Source organism: Falco biarmicus, chromosome 3, assembly GCF_023638135.1.
Source record: "Falco biarmicus isolate bFalBia1 chromosome 3, bFalBia1.pri, whole genome shotgun sequence".
In the NCBI taxonomy this organism is placed as follows: Eukaryota; Metazoa; Chordata; class Aves; order Falconiformes; family Falconidae; genus Falco; species Falco biarmicus.
This window is the reverse complement of record NC_079290.1, coordinates 31,102,419-31,108,418: the sequence shown is the minus strand read 5'-3', so window position 1 is coordinate 31,108,418 and position 6,000 is coordinate 31,102,419.

The window sequence follows — 6,000 nt, the reverse complement described above, 5'->3', positions numbered from 1 at the left end:
CAGGCACTCACCTGTTACCATTAGACTTGTGGAATAAATTTTAATCAAGCCACAGCTAAACTGACACATACAGTTTTGTCTTAATCTTAAAAAAATGCTCTTTCATGTCCTGAATTACATACTTGAATGCAGTTGGTAGATTTGCCAGGAGTTGTTTGAGACTAATTAAGTAAAGGCATTTCAGAACACTAGCTTCTATTCATATTATTTAAAAAAAAGCCACTGGCTTTATTTCTTGCAAGTAAGTGGAATTACAATTTAATACAATACAATCTTAAATGCAGTTTTCATTGGGGGAGTAAGGAGGAGACACACAAATATGGAGGAAAGAGGGCCAAAGGGTTTAACAGGCATTGAAAATTCTCAAGACTGTTTGCTCTGGTGGCATTACTGTTTACTGAAAGGTAGAAGGTTAGGGACCAAATCTTTTTCCTAGGATCTTACTTCCACGAAGTCATCTGCAAATGTGCAAATCTTGTGACCCTTCATCAGCTTTCCCGTGCAATTTGCATGAATAGGAGCTGCGAGATCAGGTGGTAGGGATTGTAAATTGTCATTGAAACACTTTTTAATGAGTGCTGTTAACTTCGTATAACCTAGCCTAACCAAAAATCTACTGGGAGAAGCGTAGGCTGTTTGTGTGAAGGTGTGGGCATGCGTGTTGTGTTTGTATTTAGAGATGTCTGGTTTACTACAGTGTTTTGGAATTGTAATGAGTAACTTCTGTTACCGCTGGTGGTGGCTGAATCTATGAATCTCCTGAATATTGACAGGCAGGTGGACTCGAGAGTACTATGGTATTAAGGATGAAAGAAAAGCTGAGTTTATTCCAATACAAGCAATATTTCATGTGAAATAATACCTCAACGTAAGTCTGTGTAATCATGCCTTTAGTACTCTTTAAAAATTAACTTGGGGTGGGCATGTGTGCGGGTGGGGGTGGTGAGGAGCAGGGAAAGTGGGAATTCTAAAACATGCAGCGTGTATCATTTTAGTAATCATTTCTATTTCATCAGTACAGCTAAAAGAGAACATCATCATTCTGTTGCTGTACTCTTACTATGCCAGGTGCAGAGCTAGCAATGCCCAGAGATCTTCTGAATTGTTTGGTACCTCAACTAGATGTTTGAATGTGTAATTAATCTGGAAATATTTGTGATTTCAGCGCAGTTAAATATATGTAATTCTGCCTTTCAAGTGATGTTTAAGGTTACGTATTTATTTGATGGAAAAGAGGTGGGTGTTTAATGCCTTTCAAAGTTTTAAACTTTGTTTCTTCAGTAATGCAGAGGAATTACTGGTGGTGCTTTACTTGTGAGCAGTGACGTTTAGCAGTAGTGTATACGACATATGGACATATCTATGTGCAGTTATTTAATAACAAATCTAAGCAATCAAATTCCTTTTATCCTGTTTGTTGTCTTGGATAGTTTTTTATTGAAACAGCGTATACATAGTAAATATTTTTCTCTTGTGACAAACTTTTTTTCTGTGAAAAAAAAAAAAAATTGTAATAAAAGCCAAGTCCATAAAGTGTGGCTTGTTTGGGACACAAACCATTTTATGCTTTCTTTTGAGAAGTCTGATACACCCTTTCACAAAAAACCATGTAGTTCATAATGAATTAACCTTCTTCCTCTGTTGCAGTAATAGAATTATTTTTTTAATTCTGTTGTATTATTTGCTTATGCAGTTTTCAGCCAAATGAAGACTATACAGCATATCTCAAATATCTGTCTTGATGCGATGGGGCAGCATAAATACTCTTGCAACTCGTGAGGATTAGCAGCCTGCTCAGACTGGATCCATGTCAGGCTGACTGTGACTACCTGTTGGGACATACTGGTATGAGGTTGAGCGGCAAAATATGAGGTGCTTCATATGGAATTATTGAACTCGGACTTTCTCCCTAAAGATCCTCCTACAGCAAGCATATCTCCTGGAAATAAATTGCTATACAACATCAAATGCTTATTGATTTTTTTTAATCAACTTTACAGATCATGATTACATATATTGGAGCCTCTTACCATTTTATTAGATATTAGAAGAGGTGAAATCTTTGAATGCAGACTGCTTTGTAATAAAATTTGCTGTGTAATGATATGAAAACCTTGAGATTATTTTAGTTATATTCTGAAGATGGTAGAAATGCCCTATGAAGCATTTCTCATAAATATGAGCACGTAACACCTAAAAATGTGTATTTACATCTTTAATTTATAATGGTTCTGAGTTTGAACATTCCTCAGACTGATTCCTTTTAGACCAGTCAAGAAGTCTTGATGTTGATGTTGAAGTATTCAAGTTTATCCACTAATTCACGCACACAGGCTTTTGTGAATACTTAGCTGAAAGGGGAATGGAGCTTCCTGGTACCGTGAAATATATGTTGGTCTTTGTGTACTCTTCCATGTCTTTATCCAAAACTGAGACCACGGTTACCAGCTGTGAGATACAGAATATTCTATTATGTATAATAGAGTTTATATGTTTATATAAATAAGTGTGTATGTATTGTATGTGTGTGTATATCTATAAAATACATACTCTGGTTATAATCAATGTTTCAGAGGTGTTAGGTAAATCTGCTGTTGGTTTGGGGTTTTTTCACCCTAAATGGTAGCTCTGTAGTCTGTTTCTAGGGCCCAGTTTCCCAGATTTTCCAACTTTTGCTGTGACCCAGACTACCATTCTTCAATTCCTGTGTGCTTTCAGATTGCTTAGGTAACAAGTGTGATAGACACTTTTAATAGTAATGAGATGAGATGCATCTCATTATGAATTAAATTGCACATCTAGAATATACAAATGTAAAGTAATACAGAGCATTACAGAACTCTTCAGTAGGTTATAACATGCCAGCAGTATACACGTTCACTTTCAGAATTTTGAGCAGCTTTACAGTGCCATAGAATTTCTTCTTGTTTCAAAGTTGTAACTACAGTGTCTGCTGGCAAGCCTTGACTCCTGACGGTGCTATACTGAGTGGTTACAGAAAGACTGAAAACATGTTAAGATGGAATTGGGGGGGGGTTGGTTGTGGGGGTTTTTTTGTTACATTGTTGCAATAAATACCAGTAGATTCTGTAAGATGAGGGTGAATATAAAAAGATGCCCTAAGCCATTCTCCCCTCTGAAGAAAGCTGACAAAGGACGGGCAAGAATGCAGCCACCTTCTCTTCACTGCGTCATGTTCTGCTGCCTGTGAGAGCCCGAGTGCAGAAGCTGTGCTCCTCTCCTCCCAGAGTGATTGCTGGATGCTGGGAAAGGCACCTGGGTTTTCCTTGGTTCACTTAACTTCAACTATGGAGAGCAATAGAAAATCACTGCTGCAGAAGTGATTCACCTGGCTATGCAATTTTAGAAAGGTACATTGAAATAAAGCCTTGTTTCAATTTCATCATGAGAAATAGTTCTGGAACACACACTAGGAGTGTAATTTGCATCTATTTCTGCATTCTTGACACCTAGATGAGCACTGATGCTTTTTTCTGTCCGTCCCGTTCCCCCCCCCCCGGCCCTTCTTTTTTTCTCCTCCCAAGCTGGCCCGTTTTATGATGATCTGAGCTGTGGTCTGAACTGCTGGTTGCATTCTAGGGACTCGTGGGGCTACAAGAGAGGGCCAGAGGAAGGCTGCGGGCCTTGCCGATAGTTTGGCCTTGGAACAGCAGTTCTTAGAGTGAGGGGTTGCAATTCACAGTTGTCAGTTTACCAGATAAAGTTTGCTAGAGAACCCTAAAAATAAATTTCACTGTGATTCTTTGGCAGTAGAAGCTGACAGTGTCCTGAAGATACCTAAGTAGCTTATTTATATTAATTTTTTCTCTGTGGTGTTTCCTATTGGAGCCAAGAGCCATCCCCGCTATCCTTACTCGAGTTGCCTCTTGAATTTATCATTCTGTCTGTGGTTCCTGCTTCAGTTTCACAGGAAGAGTCAAGATCCTTTGGAAAACACAGCTACACAGAAAGAACCATACTGTTTTCTTGGCAGTGTCCTGAGAAGGAAATGAGGTTATTACACAATGGCCAGTCTTGCAGCATTCTAAAATATACTGTACATACATATACATACATAATACAGCTTTTGAGAATTCCTTAGCGTTCCTTAAACTGTTTAGCTGTCTGTTGATCCCTGATGAGCACGTAGGGTCAATTGTGAAGAGTGGAATTTTTTTTTCCTGGTTTTCAAAGCAGTTACTAGGACAGAATATCACCCACTGACCCTGAAGGGACCCAAACACAAGCCTGTGCTTTGATTTCCCTGATCGCTGCCAGCTGAACTGGACCTCCCTCCCCACCCCTCAATTCCAGAAGAAAAATCGTTTTCACTGAAAAGACCGATGGAGGCGTTTAATTTTTTCATCAATACTTTCCTATTTCCAACAAAACAATGCAGTTTGGTCCTTTCATTTCATTACAGCTTCAAAGAACATCCAAATGGCCCACTATAAATAACTTCTACCATTTCAAAACACATACTTAATGTGTATATAACTGCCTGACACCAGTAAGAGCGATGTTTCAGCTGCGCCTGGCTGGGATGCAGCCACCTAATTGTAGAGCTGGTAACAGCAGTCAAGCGCACCTTAAGTGTCTATGCATCTCTTTGAACTGTAGGGTAGGATTTGTGTCCACAAACACACACACACACACATATATATATATATTTGTTTTGTCATAGCACAGGTTTTGTGAATTGGGAGTTGAAGATAACACAGTTGTGCTAGTAAGTCTCCACAGTGGCAAGGTGCCGCTGGTTCTGCTCTGTAAGGTGTGCCCTAAATTCTGCCAGTGGGAGCGATGTGCAGCAGAAGCCTAAATTTACATCACCATAATGATGTGATAATCAATGTATTGTGGGTTCGCAGGTGCGAGGGAGTACTGTAAATAAAATCCAGTTTATATTTTGACAGGCTTTAGACAAAACTGTGTTTCTGAAAGTGTGAATGTAAGAGGAAAGGAAGGGTCTTGTAACGCAGGCTAAAACTGGGCACTTGAGAGGATTTAATTTGCTTATGGAGAGCTTGCATAAGGCCAGTAGGACAGCACACACTTCAGAAGAGGGTGTGTTTTGCTGTATCTCGGCAGTGATCTGAACACGTCCTAAACTGATTCGGGTTGCCTGGCTGGCTCGTTAAGTGCCATAACTGAATGAGCTTTCTAGTGCCTTTGTGAGGCAGGGAATTATTCCCATTTTATTTTTATGTAGGGCATAAAGAGTAAAGATAAAACACTCAAAGCGTGCTACAGCATGTTAACTGTGGATGGATCTTGATGGTCACGTTCCTGTTGTTACTGGGAAACCGTTCCTTAAAAATATTTGGTATTATTTTTTTGCCTTCCCAGTCTGATATCTCACATTATGCTGATTTTTAGAAACAATAATTCCTTCACTTTGCTAGGGTAAAATAAAGGCTGACAGCTTGTAGTAACGTGATGTGATCCCCAACAATCACCTCTTCTTAAAACTGGTAGTTCCCCAGGTGACAGAGGTCCAGATCTAGCACTTGGTTGTCACCTTTGGCTGCTGCCTGTAATATTTGACTAAAGCTGATTGAAATGGTTTCAGGCTTTCTTGAGCAAAGCTTTGCTTCCAGCCTGGGTATGTCATCACTGGAACTACACCACAACTGGCAACAGACACCCCTGCCTTAACAACCTTCTGGTAAAACCAGCAAACCTGTGTTTGGAACAGCGAGAGGAAGCATTTCTAATGGAAAAATACAAAGACAGTTTGATCAGCTGGATGCAGAGGCTCAACAAAAGGCGGTTCCTAAGCTGTTCCCATCACTGTGCGAAGGGAAATGTTGTTCCTGTTTGTTAGCACGACTGGAAGGCACTGCTGGGCCTTGTGCTTGGAGTGATGAGAACGTGAGTAATGTTTGGTTTGACAAGTTGTGGGGAGCCATTGGCTTTGGAGTGGTCTGGCTTGGATTCACACGTCCATTGATCACAGTATAACCAGTGCAATGATTCCCGTGCCCAGATTGTTTTATG